Source organism: Sphaerodactylus townsendi, linkage group LG03 (genome assembly GCF_021028975.2).
Source record: "Sphaerodactylus townsendi isolate TG3544 linkage group LG03, MPM_Stown_v2.3, whole genome shotgun sequence".
NCBI lineage: Eukaryota > Metazoa > Chordata > Lepidosauria > Squamata > Sphaerodactylidae > Sphaerodactylus > Sphaerodactylus townsendi.
Genome location: NC_059427.1, coordinates 40,594,727 through 40,620,286, shown reverse-complemented (window position 1 = coordinate 40,620,286; position 25,560 = coordinate 40,594,727). Strand labels below are relative to the sequence as shown.

The following is a 25,560-nucleotide window of genomic DNA, read 5'->3' as shown; positions in this document are numbered from 1 at the left end:
ATGACATTGTGGAGGGTGGTACAATAAGGAATGCTTTGGCAATCACAGGAAACACAAGCCTTTAGCACAACAAACTGTTATACATAAAAACTGCAACAACAAATGCAGTATTTTGCGTATGAGATGTTAATTTGTTTCAGGTGAAAAGAACAATCGCTAGATTCTGATTCTACAAAGTGCCTCCCCCCTTGGGTGTACAACTTTATGTTAAAAAGCTTTCAAGTTACTGTACGTCATGTTCAAAATGTACTGATGTCCAGTTTTACCATAAACAGTTGCCCTAAAGTCCTTAAAACGGAAAAAAATATAAATTTTAATCCAGTAATTTTTTAAAAAAAGGAAAATGAAGTTCAATTTAGGCACCAACTATTCACAAAGTTTTTAAAACCTACTGAACTCACACATTAAAATATATTGTAATACATTAAAATAAATTTTTAAGTATGCACATAAATACTGTGCTATTTGGAAATACTGGCATATAATTTAAAATGTAAGAAACGAAAATTAACACTCATTATTCAAAAGCAACGCATCATGAAAATATTATGAATACCAACACAATTCAAAGTTTGTACTTCCTCAGTTGGCATTCCTTTATCCCCCACCCCCCATCCCTTCAACTTTTCCTTCCACTGCAGAAGTTGCTGGTATAACAACCAGGTAAGCATCACACACGTTGAGAGTTTACATTTCCCATTATTCTCTGTATACCATGCACTTCGTTTGACTTCAAAGGAGGAGCACTTGTCTAACCTTCCCATTGATAATTCAACCCATCCAAAATGTATTTGAATTACATTGTGTGATCTGCCTTATGTCTCAGTAAGAAAGGTGTACGATACAGAATGTAACTAATTAAATATATAAATAAATGCCTGGGGAAGAGACAGGGGAGATATGTTCTGCATTCTCTTGCCCATCTGCCTACTGCATGACAGATGCCGCAGCAGTTAGTGGGGTTGGGGAAAGATGTTGGAAGGAACCAATGCCTGTGAGTGAAATTCAAAAAGTAGCATTAGAAAAGAGGGGATGTTTTGCAAAGCAGCTCAATTTACCAAGCTCAGATCTGAATCAAGTCCAGTGGTTTGTTCATCCCTGTAAAAGAAAATCCAAGAACAGCTACATCAAAGAATCAAATTCTGATCTTGGCAACTGGCCTCCACTAGCAGTCCTATAAGGAATTACACCAACCTAGGGACACTGCAATCAATCAGGGTTTGAGCCAGAATAAGAGATTGTACAGTTAAGTATACCTTTTGACTAGTCTATCAACTGAACCAGTTAAAATGTACAACCCTAACTCTCACACATTTAAAATAAATTAGTCTGAACATAATAAGTGGACACAATGTTATTTTCAATTCATGGTGTTTATCGAAAGGTGTACTGGCACAGCAATACGTGCCTTTTCAGCTTCAAATAAAGGGCATTTATGAGGGTAGTCTTCCTGGAGAGCCAAGACACAGGAAAAGCTTTTTTGATTGTTTACTGCATGAACCAATGTTGCATTACACTGTATATTATAGTCCTCTTAGCAGCAATACTGTCGTAAAGAATCTGTCAGACATTCCATTAAAATCCTTATTTTTGAACAGTTTATGATTCAGCCATTGAACTGAAACTTGACACAGCTTGTTCCAAGCTTATATAACCATACATGTGTCTATTGAAAGAGGAAAATTCTTTAACAGACTCAGTCATTATCATTTAGATTAGGGATTCCCAAAGCAAGTAGTACTGCCCCCTGGGAGCTGTGGAAAAATCAAGGAGCTTCTGCTACTCTGCCAGAGAGGGAAGAGGAAGGCTGTAGCTCTACTGTACTCACTCCTGACAAATTTCACCTACTGCAGGTGTGAGGCAGGTAAGTGGGCCTTGCTGTGCCTACAAGAGGAATGCTGCTTCTGCGCTGGGGAGGGAAGAGGAAGGTTGTAGCTGTGACAAATTTCACCTGTTTCAGGGTCGGGTCACTTCAGCCTACAAGAGGCATCCTGGTTCTAAGGCCAGCAGCCAAGAGGTGGTGGCACAAAGGCATGGGGGGGGGGACTAGTGGGGGTGGGAAGGGCCCTTTTTAATTGATTTGAGGTAGGGTGGTGTAGGTGGTCTTATAGCTAAACATGAGTTGGGAGAAATATTTCTGGCTAGCAGTTGGGTACCAAGGGGAGACCACCTGATCTGCCCACCCTTGCCTCTGCAGCTGGGCGTGGTGGTCAATGTTGGTGGCCCACAAGGCTGGGTTGAGAGGATAACCCTGGGAGAGAAGACTGTAATCCTCAGCAGGAGACAGGAGATTAGTTCACCAGCATCCTTCTTTTAAATTGGTGATGGAGGTCCTGTCCTGCCTTCCAGCCAGCCAGCATGGTTTGAGGTGGTGTCTAATCTAGGAGCTTGTCAGGAGGTTGGCTGATTGGGGCCATGTGCCTGGGCAGGGAGGAAGAGGGATGCCTGGGGGCTACATTCCAGTGCTGATGAGCAAGGGGCACTATGGTTTGGGGGGTACATAGAGATAGCTTGCAGAGAAGGAGTCCTAGATATTCCATTGCCCTTTCTACTCTGCTCCTCAACCTTGGGAGAGCAGGGGCGCCTGTCATCCAGTCCACAGGCCTGTGGAGATATCCAGAGCACTGTCTGGTACAGGCAGATGCATATGGCACAGGCACTCCTACAGATAGTCAGAGTCCAAGCCATTTAGGGCTTTATATGTCAATGCATGGCCATGTTCTAGTAGCATTTTCTCCTGACATTTCGCCTGCATCTGCGGCTGGCATCTTCAGAGGGTCAGATTCCATGGAATCACAGTAGGCATACGTAGGCACACTTGCAAAGAGATAATATAGATGAATACAGATGCAACTGCATGGAACATAACACACATTCTCTTCTGCAAAAACACACACCTTAGATTTCAGCAAATGCGTTTTTCACCACCTCTTCCACATTGAAGAATGTCTGTGTTAACCCCACATTAATTCTGAATGTAAGTCCATGTGGGGCTTTTTCTGTGATTGCCCCTAGGTTCTGGAACAGTGTTCCCTCAGCACTGGCTTTGTGCCTACCCTTTATGAGTTTAGGTGCAACGCTATCAGACTGACACATGGTGGGTGGGGGTGCTGTGTTTCTAAGACAACAGTGCCTCTACCCTAAACCTGAGGGCCCATTTCTCCCTATAAGTAACTCTCTCTTCAAACATTCAGTGTTCAGTATCTCTCCTCTCTGTTTAGCCCAGTGTGGGAAGGGGAGCCAAGGCAAAAAGCCTTGTGGCTGCTGCTGTTAAAAAGCCTGATGTGGAGAAGTTGATCTCCCTGCACCAAGAACCTCCATCCCTTTAAAACTGTGAAGACATCATAGCTGAGATGCAAACATACCCTTTCATATTGCCATAACAGCTTGATAAATTGGTTTACTTCTACTAGGTCGTGTTTTATTTGTGAAATACATATATGTGTTCACAGTGTTAGAATTTGCAGTTTTGAATTTGCAGTAGACCTGATACCAAGAAAGAGGTGTGTCTTCATGTATGTGTTGGAGATGACACTAGAGATGTGGCGTGGGAGCTAAGGGGGCGGCAGCCCGAAAGCGTTTGAGAACCACTGATTTAGATAAAACCATGAAACTATCTTTTCTCAGCACTTTGGCAAACAAAGGGTGAGTCACAGAGCATGTGAAGACTTAAAATAGATACCTGCCATGCACTAGTTTTCATATTCAGCCAAACTATTCAATATGTTTAGATGAGTTACCGATCCTTACTCCCAAAGTCAGGAGACATTCTAATAAGCCATTCACAAACTCTAAAGCTTCAAGTATTGTTGAAGGCTTTCACTGTCAGAATCAACTGGGTGTTGTGGGTTTAATAGGCTGTGTGGCCGTTGACTGGTGGTTTTAGCTTCTAACATTTTACCCGTATCTGTAGCTGGCATTGTCAGAGGAATGTTATAGTGACATTGTTCATATCCAAGCAGTCCACTTCAAAGCGAAAACTTCTGCTACTCAATTAGCCTGCAAGCAATCCAAGCTTAAGCTCTCTGAACTGTCCTTAGTAGAATCTTTCTGGGCAGTCCTTGCTCACAATTTGACATAACCTGCCAAGCATTATGGTTCATTTTTTTACAAGTATTGAAAAATACTGCTTCCCAATTTTCAATAAACCTGGACTTACATTCAGAATTAATGTGGGGTGAACACAGAGGCATTCTTCAATGTGGAAGAGGTAGTCAAAAACACATTTGCTGAAATCTAAGGTGTGTATTTTTGCGGAAGAGAATGTATGTTCAGGTTGCCCTTTGAATGTTTGTCTGACTTTACCCTATGAGATCTTTTTACAATCTTCATAGCCAGTTTATCCAGGACTAACCCATCAATATTATGTTCCATGCAGTTGAATCTGTATTTATCTTTATTATCTCTTTGCAAGTGTGCCTACGTATGCCTACTGTGATTCCATGGAATCTGATCCTCTGAAGATGCCAGCCACAGATGCAAGCAAAACATCAGAAGAAAACGCTACTAGAACATGGCCATATAGCCCAGAAACCACACAACACCCCAGTGATTGCGGCCGTGAAAGCCTTCGACAATACATTAATTTGATCCTTCATTGCCACTGAGAAACAATGCGCCAGGGTCTCACCTCTATTGGAGGAGATAGATATATTTCCTTGAATTGAGGAGACACCAGCAAAAATGGTTTTGTCAGACCCTTTTTGCAGATTGAGAAGAGGAAAATTACAAATGCCGTGGCATCTTAACGTAAGCAATTTGTGCAAGAACATAGTGAAAAATGACACAGTGAACAAGGGTGCTAGACATATCGTAACATTTGGCATGATGTGGCTGAAAATGTTTAACATTATGCAAAAGCATAGTAATTTTTTAAAAAAGTAATGGAAATAGTAGGCACCAAAGGTTATTACGCAACATGAAATTAGACATCAGAAATAGTGAAAAGAACTATTAATACAGACAGCCTCAAAGGAAAAGCATGTTTGTAGGTTACGAGGCTGAGACATATGACAAGAAGGATAAATTAATGTACTTTTTTTCCTGAATGTCACATAAGATTTCTAAGCATTAGAGGATTGCTGTGCTTTGTTTTTCAACTCCTGCTTTCCTTAGCAAATAGACAATTGATGACTTCCTTTCATTTGCTGTCCTTTCAAACCAATGCCTCTTCATAAAACTGTGGAAGAAGCACATGCCTTACACACTACTAGTCTACCAAACTGAATTAGTATGCTCTTGCTGGTTGTGCAAGGAAGTGTTAATAATTCCACATCACAAATCTCATTATTTAACTCCTAAAAATATATAAAACTACATACGATGTGAAAAAACAATAAACTTTACAATAATAACAAACCTTTCAAGGCATGGCTGCAAAAGATACCCTCACTAGCATTCAGATAAGCACTTCCACAACTATTTTTCCTCTCTTTTAAGCCCTAAGGTTCTACCTGTTCAGCTTTTCACTGCTTATCTTAATGTACAGATGTCTTTAGCTTGTCTGTATCTGTGCAATACGTAAAATAATTGTGTTTACATCTGTCAGTGATAGATAGCATTTTACTTCATTTTGTGCACATTATTATACCAAGACTGAACAATTAATCCAAAGCATTTACATTTCTGTAAAGATACTGACATCATACGGTGTTCAGAATATGAATCACGTGATTAAAATCCAAAACACAAAATCAAATTAACATACATAATGGAAAAGCTTCCAACAGTCACCAGTTAAGACATATTAATTGTTCATCTAGGTTGCGCAGTGTCCCCAGTGTTGTATTTTGTGGGTCAAGTCACATAATGTCAGGAAAAGTCTGCCTTTTCCACTTCATTATTTTTCTAATTACCAAGGCCAGCCATGTGAGATCTAAATTATGCTTGTGAATGAAGTAGAATGTTTAGTGTCTTTTCCCTTGTCAATAAATGCAGTGCCTTTCCTATACTCCTCTCTCCAACAATGTCCTTCTACTGTATAAACAGAAGTACCCAGAGACTCACAAAAAGCCATGGCAAGATTAGAGGTTCAGTCTGCCAAGATTATAGCCAAAGGCCTTGAAGCTTCTTCTTCTCTTACAATGGACCAAAATATACAACTCACTGGAGCAAACAAGGCTGATATTTCACTGTCACTCTAATTTAAGGACAAAAGATTGGGTCAGGGAAATGAGCTTCCAGATTGCATCCCAATTCAAATGAAATTTGGCTGTAGCTACTTTCTGAATCCCATGATTCCACAGATACAAAACTAACAGAAGCTTTATTCTAGAGAACTCAAGCCAACACTACACAAAACAATGTTTCCTCTGGAAAGGCATCCCTGCTATGGAACTATGATGGTGCATACCATTTCAAGTTATGGAGGATTGCAGTATCAGACTAACCTAGACAAAAGACCAATATGTTGACAAAAATGGAAAATTTGAGTAACTGCTTCAAAAAACGAAGTCATATCATGAGGTTCCTGAACAGTCATCACCTTTGATCTTGGTTCTTCTTTCACAATTCATAGAATATGAGATACTAACATACCAATACTGATTATATTGATGATGATGATGATGATACTAAGCCAATTAAATGCCCTCAATCAAGAAACTTGAGTTTAGTTTTTGTGGGTTTTCTGGGCTGTGTGGCCATAATATAATATGCAACTTATCCCTGAAATCAGGCTCCATCCCTGAAGACTGGAAGATGGCCAATGTCACACCAATCTTTAAGAAAGGATCTAGGGGGGACCCGGGAAATTACAGGCCAGTCAGTTTGACATCTGTTCCTGGTAAATTAGTAGAATCTATCATTAAAGATAAAATTATAAAACATGTAGAAAAGCAAGACCTGCTGAGAAAGAGTCAGCATGGCTTTTGCAGAGGCAAATCCTGTCTTACAAACTTACTAGAGTTCTTTGAGGGTGTAAACAGGCATGTGGACAGGGGTGAACCAGTGGACATTGTCTACTTGGATTTCCAAAAGGCTTTTGACATCCTCACCAGAGACTGTTGAGAAAACTCAGCAATGAAGGAATAAGAGGGGAAGTCCTCCTATGGATTAAAAACTGGTTGAGAAACAGGAAACAAAGAGTGGGTGTAAATGGGAAGTTCTCACAATGGAGAGATGTCGGGAGTGGTGTCCCCCAAGGATCCGTTTTTTGGGACCAAGTGCTCTTTAACCCTATTCATAAATGACCTGGAAGTAGGGGTGGGTAAGCGTGGTGGCCAAGTTTCTGCAGATGATACCAAATTATGTAGGGGTGGGTAGAGAACCACAAAGGGATCATGCTTAACCGAGCTCCCAAGCGGACCTTGATAAAATTAGGTGAGTGGGTCTCAGAAATGGCAAAATGCAGTTCAATGTAGCAAAATGTAAAGTGATGCACATAGGCGCAAAAAAAAATCCAAACTTCACATACACGCATTACAGGGGTCAGTGCTATCAGTCACAGACCAGCGGGAAAGGGATTTAGGCGCCTTAGGCTTGATAGTTCCATGGGAATGTCAACTCAATGCATGGCAGCTGTGAAAAAAGGCAAACTCTATGCTGGGGATCATTAGAAAAGGAATTGATAATAAAACTGCAAAGATTGTCATGCTCCCTTTATATAGTAAAGCAGTGGTGCGACCAGCATTTGGAGTACTGTGTCCAGTCTCTTGGTCGCCGCGATCTCAAAAAAGGATATTGAGGAGATAGAAAAAGTGCAGAGAAGGGCAACAAGGATGATTGAGGGACTGGAGTACCTTCCCTATGGAGGAGAGGCTGCAGCCAGCTTTGGGACTCTTTTAGTTTGGGAGAGGAGACGGCTGAGGGGCGATATAGATTGAAGTCTACAAAAATTATGCATGGGGTAGAAAAATGCTGATACAGAGAGAAATTTTTCTCTCTTTCTTAACAATACTAGAACCAGGGGGCATTCATTGAAAATGCTGGGGGGAAGAATTAGGACTAATAAAAGGAAACACTTCTTCACGCAACGTGTGATTGGTGTTTGGAATATGCTGCCACAGGAGATGGTGATGGCCACTAACCTGGATAGCTTTAAAAGGGGCTTGGACAGATTTATGAAGGAGAAGTTGATTTATGGCTACCAATCTTGATCCTCTTTAATCTGAGATTGCAAATGCCTTAACAGACCAGGTGATCGGGAGCAACAGCCGCAGAAGGCCATTGCGTTCACATCCTACATGTGAGCTCCCAAAGGCACCTGGTGGGCCACTGCGAGTAGCAGAGAGCTGGACTAGATGGACTTTGGTCTGATCCAGCTGGCTTGTTCTTATGTTCTTATGTTCTCATGGTCTGGTAGTTTTTGCTCTTAACATTTCACCTGCATCTATGGCTGGCATCTTCACCCGCATCTATGGCTGGCATCTTCATTTCATGGAAAGATGTGTTGTACGATATAAAACTAACTTCTGTGAGTTTTATATCTTTGGAATCATAGGATTCATAAACACATCTTATTGTAACATGCCTCTGAAGATTCCAGATAATGGCCACACAGCCCAGAAAACTCACAACAGATAGTTGACACTGGTCGTGAAATCCTTCAACAAAATTTGTGTTTGCTTTTTAAACATCTCACCTACTCAAATATGAAGGAATAAATAAAGTATGTACTTCGATGTAAAATTTTCACTATCTTTCTGTAACTGACAGGCTAGAGTCTCAATGAAACAAGGGTAACAAGAAACGTATTCACACTCTAATGAACTGAGTGGAAGTGTCTCTAATAATACCAACCAAATAATGCGCTAAATCAATGAAACAACAAAAACAATTATTTCTGTACCTATTAAAAGAATAAGGAAATGATTACGGGATACACACTTTGCATAATTCAGTGTCTAATGTGTCAAAATAAATAGCAGTGCCACACCAAGAGAAGTGTTTACAATGACTTTTCCAGCTGCCAGAATAAGAGAGAGGGGTACTTGTCCTTACATGTACCAGCAAGAAGGGGATATCACACAGTTAAAAATAAAAAGTGCAATTTATTTGTTTAAAAGTTTCTTAATGCCTCAAAGGAAGATAAGATCCTCATCAATTGTATGGGTCACCTGGGAAAATAGAATAAAATGCATGTGTTCAGTTTTTCCAAAAAACTGAATTAAATCAGATTTTGTGTAGCTTGATTCAAACTCTGTCTCCATTAACATGTGAACTGAGTTTTATATTGAATTGGCTTGCATGCCTTATTCTTGCTAGGGCTCTGACTAGTGCTCTGGGCATATAATCAAATTTAACACAAATCAAAAAGAATAAAACATAAGGTGAAGCTGTTAAAACCAGCCATCAACAAAAAGGTCAGGGCCTATGGCAATGAAAGAGGAAAAAATTACTCCCCAGTTTTCAAACAGATTTATTCTTCATATAAAGAACCGCCATTTATAGCTAGACAAAATTTTAAAACTGGTAATAAAGCATGTTACAAGCTTTCTTAATTCAATTTTCTGTGGCATTTATAATGTTTAATAAAATATCTAAATGTCAACTGGTTTCTAGAAATTTATTTATAGCTTAATAAACATGTAAACTGGATTATTCAGGAACACAGTTTATATGGAGTTGAGGGTCCTAAAACTGATATAGATTTTTGTTTGTTTTTGCTTTCTTCTCCTGCACAAAAGGTAATTCTCTTTTACTGGCAAAAATATTTCTGTAACTGATACTAAAAGTTAAAACAAACTACTATGCAATCAGACTTCTGCTTTTATTTGCTTGTTTCCATCCCAGTGAGCTTTCACTGGGTGAAAGGAACACTGACAAGGACACACAAAGACACATAACATGCCTTTGCATTTGCCTCAAAAATATCAGTGAAAATTCCACTATTGACGTAACCTCCTAAACAATTATCCACTAAGTCAGAGCTCAAGTTGAGCGGACTAATGTTCCTACCTGCAAAGGCAAATACCACTATCTGAGATATTGATTTTCATTTGGGCACTAAGCTTCAGTGATTAAAGGTACTTTTGACAAGGTAAAGATGAATCTAAGAAAACAACACATTCATTTGACAGAGATGTGCCAGAACCCAACTTCTAATGACTTGAAATGCAACTGAAAATTCAATTTCTATGAGTACGCTTTGGACAATGACATCTAAAAATATTAACCCGAAAGTAACTTATTCTCAAGAAGCACAGCTTATGAGACAGGAAACAAAACCTGACCTTGCTGAGCCATACAAACCAAGTAGGCCAATCAGTTAGGCAGGTGTGTATCTATGGTGGGGCCAGCCAGGACATTTGCCCTGGGCACCACCTGAAGGGGGCACCATTCATTCTTGTAACACCTAGTGTCCCCCTCTGGAAGGCAGCTGGCAGGTAAGGAAGGGCTGTCAGAAGTAGGAAGGGTAGGCCAAGCCAGCCTTGGGGGTGCCTTCTGGCATTTGGGGGTGGGGGGAAGGTAGTTGGAACAAACCCACTTAGTTGCTTGTTCAATGAGGGATGCAATGGTGTTACTGCTGGAGTCCAAGTTCAAGATGCTGCTGGCCCAAAAGCTGTGACTTGGCAGCACTTTCCACCACTACATGGGTACTTAGCTTTTAGATTATTGGTTTCCCAGGCATGTAGACTTCTGAGAGGGACTGGATCTCCTGGAACCTGCATGAATCAGTCATTGTATACATTTGGTTCTTCCTTTTATTTCTTGCATGATATGCACAGGCATGTGAAATGTTTGTATATTTAGACATTGTAGTGTTGAGTATTATTGCCATATGCTTGACATTCACAATATTTCTTGAGTTTATTAATTATTCCCCTCAATAACCTATCTTTGATTTCATTCTAAGGCTTTTTAGTACTTCTTTCTTATTCTAACAGCCTCATCCCTTTATCAGCAATTCTTTTATTGTCATTTATGTATGCCATTACCCAAATTGGATGCATTCTCTGAGCCAGAAACCTCTGTAGCACAGGATTGAGAGAGAATGAAAGGATAATTGTCTTCCTTTTTTGCTCAGACTACCCAAATGTGAATCTGGGACAAACTGGAAAGTGAGTCACATTCACACAAACAGGCTATAAGAACATGCTAACATAGTAATTATATATTACAGAGAACATTATAAAAGTAAGAAATATTATGTATATTAAATTGATCTGGATCAATCTTAGGGGTTTGAAAGCTGTTAATTGGTTTGCTCCCCCCATCATCCCTTCACCAAAATCATTCCTTTTTCCTTCTCTTTTAAGCACCATGATATGGAAATTACTCAGAGAAAATGTAATATAGTATGGAAAGCAAAGTTCTAAGGGGAAAAAATTAGACTTCATTGCATTCCAAGAAGAGTGACTAACAGCAACTAAGTGTCATGTACCTAAGAGTTTCCAAGATCAGAAGAAAATGCTGTCCCTAATAGTTCATTTTAGGATACTTATTTATATGCTTCAGCCTTAAAGGTCTGAAAGCAATTCTTATGTAAAGAAGTGTGTAGAATTTAAATTTACAATTCTTATCCACACAGTCCTGTAAGGTTTTTAGAACTATGTACTGTTATTGTGAAAACAAATAATGTTGCAAAGATGGCACATATTTAGTTGCGTATTATTTTACAAATAGGTGTTGAACCAGGCCGGAACACTGCAAACAGACCTCGAAGTTTTACAGCTGTTGCTGACCGTATCTTGTCTGGGATATATGTTTGGACAGTGCAGTGTTGAGCTATTGCCATATGCTTGGCATTCGCAATGTTTCTGAGTTTATTATTCTCCTCAATCTAAAGTGTATTGCCATGCTAGCTAAACTCCAACTTCCTGCACTTTTCTCTTTTTCTCTCTTTGTACCCGTGAGCTCCTGAACATGGCTATTTACTTGGGTGCTGTGTGGTTTCCGGGCTGTATGGCCGTGTTCTAGCGTGTTCTATACAGCCCGGAAACCACACAGCACCCAAGTGATTCCGGCCGTGAAAGCCTTCGACAACACATGGCTATTTACCTTTTAGATCTTTCATGCAGATCAAAAAAATCAACAAGCAGGAATCACCCAGAGATAGAGGGATTTTTCTAGTCCCAGTCCCCAAACAGGTCCAAACTGTTGAAGAAAAAAAAATGAAATGCACTAAAAAAATCTCAACTGCCATTTTCAAATTGCTCAGCAGCCTTTATTAAGCACTGGAGAAATGTGAAGTGGCAGGTTAGACCCCCGGCTTAGATACAGATATACCTCTCTCCTGCTAAACATCTGATTTGCTCAGCTGTCTGCATCTTTTAAGTTTTTATTTCTCAGCATGATTCCTGATTCATATAAAGTTTTGATGCAAGTTTCACATTCTATATTTCTCAACAGGGTCTCTTATGTCAGCACTTCTAATAAACTTGAATATTGTTTAGTGGGTTTGATGCTAAGGAGAATGATGGGGAATAATCTATTCTTAACGAGCGTAACCAAAGCTTTTATATGTAATTAGCTCTAGAAACCAAATTTGAGTACAATTCCATTTCTATATGAAATACATTTAGTGAACATTAAGATATGCCAGACTGCAGGACTACTCGTTTCAAAACTATTAATGAATATTTCATTTTAAAACTGTCTAAACTGCATCACTGAAAGCAATACAGCAAAGTTAAAGCAATTGACTGTCCCAATTGACTTTTAAAAGAGACAGGTTTTTTTCCTGATGAAGGATTGCCAAGCATTTCTTACAATTTAGTGCAAGAGGACGTGTAATATAATGGGTTTGTTCAATAAAAGAATGTAACTGTCCTAAAGTTCGTTAATTAAAGATGAAGCTCCGACTGCAGGGATGAGTAACCTGTGTTGCATCGAAACACACATCAGATATACATCAGGAGCCAGTAGACAGACAACAGGCAACATTCTTGGCCCCTCATGGGCAATACAGCAAAGTAATAGAAAAGGAGAAAATGTCCTTGGAAAAAGAACACCCATAGGCTGAAGATCAGGGAGTCACAGACAAGTCCATTAGTGCTCTCTCTCTCCAATAATACAGACTGCTCAGAGACTTTCCAAAGCTGAAGCACCCTGTTTTTAATGACTCTGTTATATGATTTTTTTAATTAGCAGAAGGCATATGCCTAAATTGTATGCTGAAAATGCAGTAAATGTTGAAATATCTGAAAAACTCTAGATTTACATCAAGATATGTGATTAATGTAGAAATAAATTGTATAAATATATGTATATCATTTAATAATTCAGATCATTCTGTATTGTATACCACTGCAATTTTATTTCAATTTTCTTGCTCCCACTGCAATTTTATTTCTACTGATGTAATACTATTTCCTACAATGTTTAACATATCATGTTTAAAACATATGCTTTGCTTCAGATTTCTGCCATCCAAGCCCTATTACGTTGCTTATTAGATGTCCCATTCTTTTGAGTGCATTTACTAGGGACTTATTAGGGACTTACATGGTATAATTCTTCTTGTGTCTCAATGGAGACAGGCAGACTATGAATAACAGAAATAAATAAATGTTGTAATTTGACTCGTCACTCTGATCCACTCTGCCTTTTGTCTTTTTCTTTGTTTGTTTCAAAGTCCGGGGGGGGAGGGGGGGATTCGCCCAAGAAAAAAATTGTTAGACTAGTCTTTCTGGAAAATGGAACGACAGGCAGAATGTGACACCGAATTATACCTGTGTGATTTGATCAACTGATTCGTGTCTGCACTCATGCATGTGGCTAATAGATGCATTTGACTTTCCCCCCTAAACATTATTATTATAAACACAGCCACATTATGAATGTGTCATATGTATCACAATCATTAGCTTCATGACTGAACTGATTTAAATTTGTCCAAATGAAAGCAGGCAGTCATTTCCACTCATCCAAAGAGATGCAGCAACTGTAACATCTTATACTGTCATGCCCAGTGGTAGGATTCAGCAAGTTCACTCCACTTCAGCAGAACCGGTTGTTAAAATGGTGCTTGTATACAGTCAGTTGTTAAATTATTTGAATCCCACCACTGCTCATGCCCCAATTCTATGCATCTCAGAAGGGCCTACATGAGGGAGGGGGGCACAGATAGAAGAGAGAAGCAGGCAGCATTCCATAAACACTGACCCTAACATGGGCCCCTTCCGCACACGCAAAATAATGCGTTTTCAAACCACTTTCACAACTGTTTGCAAGTGGATTTTGCTATTCCGCACAGCTTCAAAGAGCACTGAAAGCAGTTTGAAAGTGCATTATTCTGCATGTGCGGAATGAGCCATGGTTTCTTTCAAGCCTATCAGTGTTCCATATACTGAGCAACAGGTGAATTCCCTACATGCAGAGTAAGGGGTAGCAATATATAAATACTGTATCGTGTTCTTTCTGAAAAAACATATCAGCTCTTAGTCTGCCCCCTTCCCAATTATGTAAGCTTTTGATGAGATTTTTCCCAATATTTAAACAACTTTCAAACATTACTGCAAAGGATTTAATACAGCTTAATCAATAATTAATTACTTTTTTAGATTGGAAAATCTCTACAGTATTAGATAAATATTGAAAAAACGTATTAGACTTTGGGTTTTTAAAAAATAAAACCATCATTACAAATTTCCAAAGAAACTTATTAACAGAGAATGATACTTAATATTGAAAAGCATCAATAAAGATAAAGTTAATAAGACTTTAGAATTTGGAGAAGAGATTTAAAGCACACTTAAAGGGTCCAAATAAATATATATCATTCAAGTTTGGAAAACAAATTGAATAATGTGCCTAAATGAAGGGGGTGACACCTAGGAGTGCCAGTTCCAGGTTGGGAAATTTCTAGAGATTTGGGGGTGGGGCATGAAGAGGGTGATGTTTCAGAGGGGAGGGGCTTCAATAGTCTACCTTCCAAAGTAGCCATTTTCTCCAGATGAACTGATCTCTGTTGCCTGAAGATCAGTTGTAATAGCAGAGATCTCCATCCGCCACCTGTAGGTTGGCAATGCTAGTGAGTCCTATTAGGCATTTCAACAATGAATTAGTAACAACAAATCTCTTGAAGGTCATACAACATTCATATAAGAATGATGCACATCACAAAGTCCATCACAACCCCGAAGCAAGTTAGGCTAAAAGGGTATTACCCAAGTTCACCCGGAAAGCTTGCATGACAGAGCAACATTCAAACCTGCACCTGGGTTCTCATTTGTCAGAATTGTTCTCTGAGCAATTGCAAGGCTGAAATAGCAGCCATGAGAAAAACATGTGTTCAAATATGTCTTCCACATGCCCATTTGCTTATGGTGTTTACATAGAAGCAATTGGTAGATATGGGTACTGATTTCACATAGGACAGGGGTCAGTCATGAGATAAGTGTATTTATATGTGAAAAATTTGTCTCGGTTTTCATTGATTTCCCTTGGTTTTCATCGTTTTACAGTAAGGTGCAGGGGTTTGTGGAGAAAATCACCCAGACAAAGATGTTGCAGGCCATGTCTGCAACTTGTTTAATGACAATGTCTTGCCCCATTTCAGACAAATCTTAAAAAGGCGTCAGAAACAGACCTCTTTGGGCAGCTTTCTGGTGCGACATTGGTCCACTGGGTCTGAAGCTGGTCCTAGTGTTATTGTTTGTTACTGTTTTCAGCATTAAACACTATGTTTATTCACCAAAAATGTGTTTTTGGTATGTTTTTTGTAGTGCCTAGAACGGATTAATTGGATTTACATTGATTCCTATGGAAAAGTTTGCCTCAATTTTCATCGGTTTCGGTTTTCATCGATTCTTTTCGGACGGATCACCAACGAAAACCAAGGTTCCACTGTAATAATTAACAAGGCTGCTCCCATAGTGTTACCTCACTGTGGAAAAAAAGCAATAGCACAGCAGTTTTAAGTCTTCAGCTGGTAAATAATATTTTGCCTTTAATTTTACAATACGGTCATTCGTTCTTCTTTAACCTAGCTGTAATGTATATAGCAGCAGAAAACACTGGCAATAAACAGGCTTCACAGTTATCAATCACACATGAGAGCCATTCATTTCCTCATGTAGATTACCTTGCCAGAATGAAAGTGATTATCCCGTAAGTATCGAACATCCACAGCTGCACTGTATTATTCCCATAAATGTATTCTCTCTAAATTGGTTCTCCTTCATATGACATCAGAGCTTTGACAAATCAAGATGAGCACAGCTCTAATCATGCAGAATTTGGAGCTCAACACTATTCAACAGTGATTTATTTTAAAATTAGTCCTATTAATATCAACAGAAATGTGCCAACAGAAAGTTATTAAAACCAAGATTTGGAGTCATTGTTATCGCTGTCCTGGTTTAAGGAACCATTATGGAATTTGGTTCCTTAATTTAGTGAGCAAAAATGCTCACTATTTTGAAATGTGTGTTACCCTATTCCAAAAAAATAAGGGTTGTAAAGAAGTGCTCCAACAGTTCAGATTACACTCCTGTCTAATACATATTTAAACAGCACACAGACCCCATCCCGCACGCAGGAAGCAATGTTCCAAAATAGACATCTTTTTAGCCCAGTCAGTTGCTTTCATTTTGTTATTGATCAAATTGATTTTTATCTCCATAAAATGACTTATGTCATCCCAAAACTAATCAGATTTCGTTACATGATGATGCTAGAAAAAGGAGGAGCCTTTTGGAAATCCAAGAAGATAATGTCCACTGGTTCCCCCTCATCCACATGCCTGTTTACACCCTCAAAGAACTCTAGTAAGTTTGTAAGGCAGGACTTGCCTCTGCAAAAGCCATGCTGACTCTTCCTCAGCAGGTCTTGCTTTTCTACATGTTATATAATTTTATCTTTAATGATAGATTTTACTAATTTACCAGGAATAGATGTCAAACTGACTGGCCTGTAATTTCCTGAGTCCCCCCAGATCCTTTTTTAAAGATTGGTGTGACATTGGCCACCTTCCAGTCTTCAGGGATGGAGCCTGATTTCAGGGATAAGTTGCATATTTAAGTGAGAAGATCAGCAATTTCCTGCTTCAGCTCCTTAAGAACTCTTGGGTGAATGCAATCTGGGCCAGGGGATTTGGTAGCATTTAATTTATCAATGGATGCCAGAACTTCTTCCTTGTCTACCACTATCTTCGCTAGTTCCTCGGATTCGCCTCCTAAGAAGCTTGGTTCAGGTGCAGGAATTTTCCTCACCTCCTCTTGGGTGAAGACAGATGCAAAGAATTCATTCAGCTTCTCTGAAATTTCCCTGTCATCCTTTAGCACACCTTACGTTCCTTTATCTTCTAATGGGCCCATCATCTAACGGGCAACAAACTTGAAGAACTGTTTGTGAGAAGATGTTCGCAGCCATGGGTTCTTCATAATCCTTTTTTGCCTCCCTTACAGCTAACTTGCTTCTCTTTTGCCACCACTTGTGTTCCTTCTCGTATTCTTCATCAGTCGAGCTGGACTTCCATTTTCTAAAAGACATCTTTTTTCTGATAGTTTCCACAACCTCCCTTGTTAACCATGGTGGCTTTCTTTTGAACTGGGTACTGCCTTTCCTAATCTGCAGAACACATTCCAGCTGAGCTTTTATTACTGTGTTTTTAAATAACCTCCAAGCATCTTGAACAGTTTTCACTCTTGAGATTCCCTTTCAGCTTCCTGCGCACTATCCCCTTCATCTTTGAGAAATTTTCCCTTCTGAAAGCAAATGTAACTACATTAGTATTTGTCACTTGCTCGCACGCAGAGATACTGAATCTGACAGCATTGTGGTCGCTGTTCCCTATCAGCTCAACAACACTGACTTCCCGTAGCAGGTCCTGGATTCTACATAAAATAGATCTAGGATCACCTCTCCCCTGATTGGTTCCACAACCATCCACAAACAAGGAAGAAGTCACAGTCATTTAGCATATCCAGAAATGCTCTCTCCTTCCTATGACATGAACATGCATTTTTCCAGTTTATGTGGAAATCACCCATTACCATAATGTTTTTGCTTTTGTTGGCCTCTCTAATTTCTTTTTCCATCTCAGAATCCTCCTGTGCGCTTCGGTCAGGGGGACGATAATATATTCCTAATATTAGACTATCCTTTACAACTGGTATTGATAGTGCTTCTGTAGGGGAATCAGCTCCCCTTGCACTATTTTATGAGACACTATGCTTTCTTTGATGTAGAGGGCCACCCCACCCCCAATACGCCCTGTCCTAGCCTTCTCGTAGACCCTGTAACCTGGGACAACAGTATCCCACTGTTATTCCACTGGTTCTCCTCATTCCACCATGTCTCTGTGATGACCACTATATCAATGTCCTCCTTCAAAACCCTGTACTCCAACTCCCCCCTTTTAGGTCGAATGCTTCTACTATTAGCATAGAGACACCTGTATACCCTGTCTCTGTCCCTAACCTGGGATTTATGTGATTTGCCCTCTAGCCCTTTCTAGACACTATTTATTTATTTGTTTGTTTGTTTGTTTGTTTGTTTATTATATTTATAGACCGCCTCACCCCCGAAGGGCTCGAGGCGGTTCACAAGTATCACTTATCAAATGCACATTGTTATGTTCGACACTTGTATGCAGTTGATTTAGAAAAATCTCCCTCTCTGTCTGCACTTGGTCAGGTCCACTAGCATGCTAGGAAATCCTCAAAGATGTGTGAGTGGAGCCCCTCACTTTAATGTATACCCCCCTCCCTGCACTATTTTCGCTTTCTCCCAGAATCACAACGGATCTCCCAACTACAGAGATAAGTTCCCCTTAGTGTTACCAGCTGACGAATGGGAAATTCCTGGAGATTTGGGAGTGGAGCCTTGGGAGGGTAAGGTCTGCAGAGGAAGCAACCTCAGCAGGATATAACATCATAGAGACCACCCTCAAAGCTGCTAAATTTTCTCCAGGGAAAGTGATGTTGAGATGTTGTGGTTAGGAGCAGTGGACTCTAATCTGGAGAACTGGGTTTGATTCTTTATTCTTCCATACAAGTAGCAGACTTTTATCTGGTGTACTGGATTTGTTTCCCCACTCCAGCACATGAAGCCTGCTGGGTGACCTTGGGCTAGTCAAAGTTCTTTCAGTAGTCTCTCAGCCCCACCTACTTCACAAGGTGACTGTTCTGGGGAGAGGAAGGGAAAGGAGTTTGTAAGCCATCTTATGTCTTCTTACAGTAGGGGTATAAATCCAAACTCTTCTTCTTCATCTGGAGAGCAATTGTAATTCCTCATTTGGAGGTTGAAAACCGTAGTTCCCTAGATGAAAACCTGGGGCCCTTTTCAGGTGTGTAGAAAGAATGTGATGCCCATCCACAACTCTAGTCAAAGGATTTAAGTATCTAAAGATTTGGTCAACGCTGTTAGTATATAAGATTATATGCTTGTGTCTGATTCTTATATTTTTAACTCTGTTTTAATTGTTTCAATGTTTTTATGTTCATCACCTTAACTGGGTGAAAAGGTATCATTAAATTGTTTTAATAAATAAAATTAAATAAATTTTAATATGAAAACCCTGTTTATTTCAATAAAGCCAAGTTCACAAAGGTCTCTTTTAAAGTCAAGTCTTCTTTTTGTGGTAATTTCCAAGTTAATTACTTTGTTTAAAATATTGCCCACAGGTATATTTCTACTAGAAATGAAACATTCTTATTGCTTCATTTTCAATTTTGCAATTGTTCTCCTTTAATTTGCTACACAGATTTATTGGAAGTATTAAAGTTGTTTTTTATTTGAAAACCACATCAATTATTTCTGATTATGAGAACAAAGAACAACAATTCCAAATGAATCCATTTGCAGTTTCTCAAAAATGTTTCTCTTTTACAGGGGATATAGAAAATGTCTAATTCTAAAACTCAATCTACCAACATATAAAGGGTTTTTGAAGGGCATTGGACTTTGAAGGGCTTTCTCTGTGTGTCTGTTTGCTCTCCCCATCGCAAGATAAGATGCCTATTAAAGCATTTATCACCACCTGAGAAATCCTTCCCATTAACTGTGCTTGGATTGCTAGACTTCAGCCTTTCTCCTTCTTTTTCCAGCATTCTGTTCTTTCATTTCTGTCCCTCCCCTCCCCCCCCCCCCACACCCTCAAAACACTATCACGAAACTCATGACAACTTAAATTCTTCCTTGGAGGGCAATCAGGTATATCTCTGAAGTGATGCCTGTCTCACACCAAGAACGAGGAAACAGTTACCACTGCAGTGTTTCTGTCTCAGACAACTAACACAAGAGACTACGGCTGTATCCCAATGAACACTTTCACAGGAATAAGTCCCATTATATAAAGTCAGGCTTACTTCTGAGTAGAGCCCTGCTTAGGATTGCTCCCTATATCACCTCCACGCCATCATGCAGTTAGCCAAGAATTCAAACAAAGAACTGAATCTCTATTTCATTACAGAACTTGAAATAGCTAGCATTTATTCATTTAGCACAATCCATTTACTTCTCTTTTTTCTGTTCTACATAAAGCTATAGGTTTCATTTTGAAGGAGGAATGAAAGGGAAAAAATTTCCATATTCATTTCATTCCTTCATGACTCAGCTTCTAGAACATAATGGCCTCACTTCAGGAGATATCTGAATCATCGTTCTGATACCACAGAGCTGTCTATATATTTTAACATTTCCTTTTAACAATTGCTTACATTTTCTCCAAATGAAAATTGGGCTGTCTGCACTACAGGAAAATGTACTTTGCAGTGAAAATAGTGATATTTCTTCAGTATTTCAAGTAACATTACCAAAGACCAGGGGTCACAGCATACTGCCTCTCAACAAGCCCTCACAACAGTTGTGAGATGTATAATTATGAGATGTATGTACGCACGCACGCACGCACGCACACAGGACTTGGGAGATAACATATTGCAACTGCATGTCAGGAGTGATGTATGATCTTGTAGGGAAAAGGAATTAAATATCATCTGAGAGATAAGATATTACATATTTATACTAAAGAAGGCCAGAAATTGAGATATTGTGTGTATATGTGTACAAAGGTCATAAAACTGAGATTGTGGGTCTATATATACACAGAATCTCAGTTCTCCAACCTTCTTACAATTATCCATACAGGTAATGGGATACTTAAACAGAACATAAACCTATGTGCACCTAGGTTTGATATTTACTGAATGACTGGGTTTTCTCTGGTGAACCAAAGATCTACGGTAGTTATTCATTCCCTATAGTACTGATAGTCAAAGAAGCCAACAATATTAGTACTGTTTGAACCATATATAGTGAGAGTATTCTATGCTAAAAGTAGCAAAATGTATTAAGATTGCATTAGAAAAGGCACAAACACACAGCTGATTTGATTCAATTAATACAGTGCATCCAAAATATAATAATGGAGAAAAAATGGCACTAAGGAATCTATAGCGTTTTTAAAGGTTGTTATCAAGTTTTGGTTTGATTTGAAAGTTTATTTTAAGGGTTCTCTTCACTTGGAACAAAAGCACAGTTCTTTAGAAATAACTGCTGTTAAAATTCATGCTGCTTTTTACATCTCTTTCAAATAACACTAGGAAAACTGCTGAAGATAAGAGAAGGGACAAAACCAGTTTCCCTGACCACGCCCCCACAATAAATAAATAATTACATGAAAGAAATAAACACTCCTTCATTCCTGATCTTATCAAAACTCTTCTCGTTATTTGAAAAATAGCACTAAAGCATGATAAAGAACTGCAACCTATTTCAGAATTTTCTTTGTTTCTATTTTAAAATAACACTGATTAAAGTTCCACTTACCTGAAATTCACTCCAAATGAGAAGGCACTGGATTGTGCTATGTATCATTGTCCTCTTCCTACTTTAATTATGAAGTGAGAATTATCAACACATTCAATTTCTGTCCAGCTGGAATAAGTTCTATTAATCAACTTCTATTTTTTCCTATCATTCTCAATATCCCAGATTAAGTTAGAACTTTGACTGCACTCTGAAAACAACGAAGTAAAAAAAATTTTGCACCTCCAATGTTATTCTTTTAATTCACCTAGAAGCCAAAGAATCATTTGGGGAAGAATTTTTAAAAAGTAATTTAAAAGCACTTCAAAATTTCTGTTCCTCTTGTTGAATTCATGCTACAAATGTCAGAATTCTGCTGTCTCATGAGCCCATGCTTTTGGGCTAAATTTATCAAACTCGTTATGCAGTAATTGCTTGTTTTGAGCCACACAGGTTTTCAGGGTATGACTAATATAAGTTGTAGTGCAATTTGGGGGGAGGAACCCTCCGCTGGCATAAGTTGGCATTTACACTGTAGAAGAGACATTTATGCTGGTTTTGAGGAGCTGTGCAGCAGGGCAATACTTGGGAACCAGTACCACTGTGGCTTGTGCCGGCAAAACAGACCATTGGATACTCGCTGTGAAGAGTCCATCTCTTATTGGGATAGGAAGACATCTTCTTGGATGATTCCCACCTCTTCCTTTATGGAGGCAGGAATTGATTTTCTTTCAGTTCCTGTCTTCCTTGTGTGGGAGTCACCCTTTCTCAGTTGGTTCTTAACTTTGATTATATCTTGGTCTGACAAAACTGAACAAACTGCATACAAAGCTACTAACTTGAAACATTAACTTGCTAAACAAGGAACAGGCTGAAAAAAATAGAACAGAAAGCGAAAACAATTGAGGTATATATAGTTAACGTTGTGATCTCAGTTCTCTGATTGGTAGATGGATATAATGGCCTGGGAGGGTCAAAATGTCCTCCTGTTCCCACAGGAGAAGGATGCTTCATCGTGAGTATCCAATGGTCCATTCTCATGATGTGGCAGGAGGGTATCTTGTTGAGACTTCCCAAAGCAATGTCCATAAAAAGGGTAGGTCAGTGATCATGTATCCAAAATGTGCTGTAGCACCTTTCTGCCAAGGCTGCATCTGTTGAACTAACGGTATGTATCTTATAGTGTCTAATAAAGGTATAAACTGTCAGGATTTGTAAAATGGCTGACAAACAAGATGGCTAAGGATATGTTCAGCTTCCTAGTTTAGCAGAAAGCATCATAAAGTTATTATTATAAGTCATAAAAAGTTCAAGTGACAGTTAGGCTTCAGTAGAAAAGTAACAAGCGTAAACTTCGAAGTAATTGGTGGAAAGTTATGGACCAATCGGGGGCTTGTTGCTGAGGCAGGATAATGTATCCAATGTATGAGACTGAGCCTTAACTGGAGTTGGGAACCTTTATATGTAACCCCCCTCTATGCATATTTTGTCTTCTGTAATGAGCTGTCTGTAGAGAAAGCTGTGTGCTGTATATAGATTAGAAGTGTTCTGTATAGTTATATTAGTTTATATAGGTAGTCTTGTATATCCTTGCAACTTATTAAGTAAAGGCCTTCCTATGGAAAGAAGAACCTGTGTGAAAAGTGTTTATTTCCATAAGTGAGAAGGTTCCTGTGATTGCAAGAAGACTACTCCATTCTCTCTTTGCCACAAGTACTACTGCTGCATTAAAATACCTCTGCCGACATAAACATTGGTCTTACTGATTCTGTGTGGATGATAAAGGTCTTGTGGACATTCGGGTGATGCCACAATCTTTCCTTGAGGTGCGTCAGGCTGGAACAGAAGGAGGGAAGGTTCATCTCTTGACTAGTGTGGAAGATAGATACTATCCTGGACTTGAAGGTCAAATCCATACATAGCACTAATTTATCCTTGTGAACGGTACAGAAGTCAGACCTAATAGAGAGGGCCTATAGTTCAAAAACTCTCTGCACTAATATGACAGTCACTAAGAAGATCATCTTCATTCTTAACCAGCATAGTGGAATACCTTTTATTGGTTCAAAGGGGGGTTTCATGAGTGATAACAAAATGGTGTGCAGATTCCAGGTAGGGAATAGAGGAACAGTGGATGGTTCTGTCTGAAATATACCCTTGAGGAATATTTGAACATGGGGATGATTTCACAGACAAACCTTGTCATATCTCAGCAAAACTGTGGACAAGGGGTGGTATGCAAGGGAAGGAGAGGGAGGGGGGAGGGAGGGGGCCTGGTATCTAGACATGGCCCACCTACCCTAGCGAAGGGAGAGGGAAGGGAGGGAGGGGTGGCATGCAAGGGAAGGGGAGTGAGGGAGGGGAGGAGGTGAGGGGTAGCATGCAAGGGAGGGGATGGAGGGGGGGAACAAGGGGTAGCATGCAAGGGAAGTGGAGGGAGTGAGGGAGGGGATGGAGGGGGCCTGGCATCTGGACATGGCCCACCCACCCTAGCGGAGGGAGGGGAGGGAGCGATGGGTGGCATGCAAGGGAAGGGGAGTGAGTGAGGAGTGGCATGCAAGGGAGGGGACGGAAGGGTGCTCGGCATCCGGAAGGGGGCCCCCTCATCCAACAACCTGGCAGAACATCTCCATCTTGCAGGTTCTGGTCTGCAAGGGAAGGGGAGGGGAGTGAGGGGTGGCATGAAAGGGAGTGGAGGGGGCCCAGCACCTGGACATGGCCCACCTACCCTAGTGGAGGGAGAGGGAGGGGAGGGGTGGCATGCAAGGGAGGGAAAGGAGAATAGAGCTCGAGTCCCAAATTGCATCTCTCCTGCAGGAATTCCAGAACCTCTGGAAGCTTGGGTTTAAGAGAGTCCACTCTCTATTTGACCAGAGGGCAAATGCATTATATGTGGTTTTGTAGATTCGAACCATAGAAGATGTATGGGAAGCCAGGATGGTGGAGATAATGTTTGGAGAATATCTGAATTTCAGGAAGTGTTACGGTTTAATTTCTGCTCAGTAAGTCTGAGCCATTGGTGGAATATTGAGGGTGGAATATTGGTCCTTGTCTCAACATGTCCAGAGATACTGGGATGGTGATTAGAGTTGAAGTTCACATCTCATTGACCATGGATGTCTGGTGCCACCACAGTAACTTGTGCCGTTAATAATCTTATTCTCCTCAGTGGCTTTGGCAGGACCGGTATTGATAGAAAGCCATATAGGAGACGCAAGGGGTCATCAGTTTGTCTGTTGCTTCTACCTTCCTGGAGTAGTACCTGGAGAACAACCTGTCAAGTTGATGGTTGATTTCTGAAGTAAATAGGTCCAGGACTGGCTGCCCTAACCTGTTGCATAGGAGGTTGAACAGGTTCCTCTTCAGAGTCCATCCTGCTTTGTCGATAGTCTGGAGACTTAGCCAGTCCGCTTGCACGTTCAATATTCCTTTGGGTCTTTTCTGCTCTCAGAGAAGCTAAGATGGTTTCCCCCCAAGATAAAATCTTCAGGACTTCCTGGTGAAGTTTGTTGGATCTGGTCCTGGTTCCTCCCTGGTTGTTTATGTACATCTTGGCACAAATATTGTTCTTTCTGATCAAAAGGAGTTTCCATGCAATTGGCGGTTGAAAATATCACTGCCAGGTATATAGCACATATTTCCAAGATGTGATAGGAAAATTAGTTTCCTCTGAGGACCACTGACCCTGAGCTGGCATGTTATTTAGCACTGCCTCCCATCCAGACAGGCTGGTGTCTGTGAACATCTGCATGACCTCCGTCATGTAGTACACCTTGCCCTTGGCCAATTTGGACGGTTTGATCCACCACGTTAAACTGGACTTCACGGTCACGGTCAGTAGAACATTGCTGTCCTGCTTCCTCATAATGTCCACCTGGAAAAGTCACAGGAATTACTTGGAATTAAGCTTCTCCCACTGTACAT

The 25,560-nt window shown here is 40.0% G+C and overlaps 1 protein-coding gene across 5 annotated transcripts in view; it reads right to left on the bottom strand.

Annotated features, from left to right (window-relative positions):
- The window catches only part of LOC125428294 (contactin-4), a 679,975-nt gene that overhangs the window by 546,709 nt on the left and 107,706 nt on the right, over nucleotides 1-25,560 (bottom strand). The window lies entirely within an intron of this gene.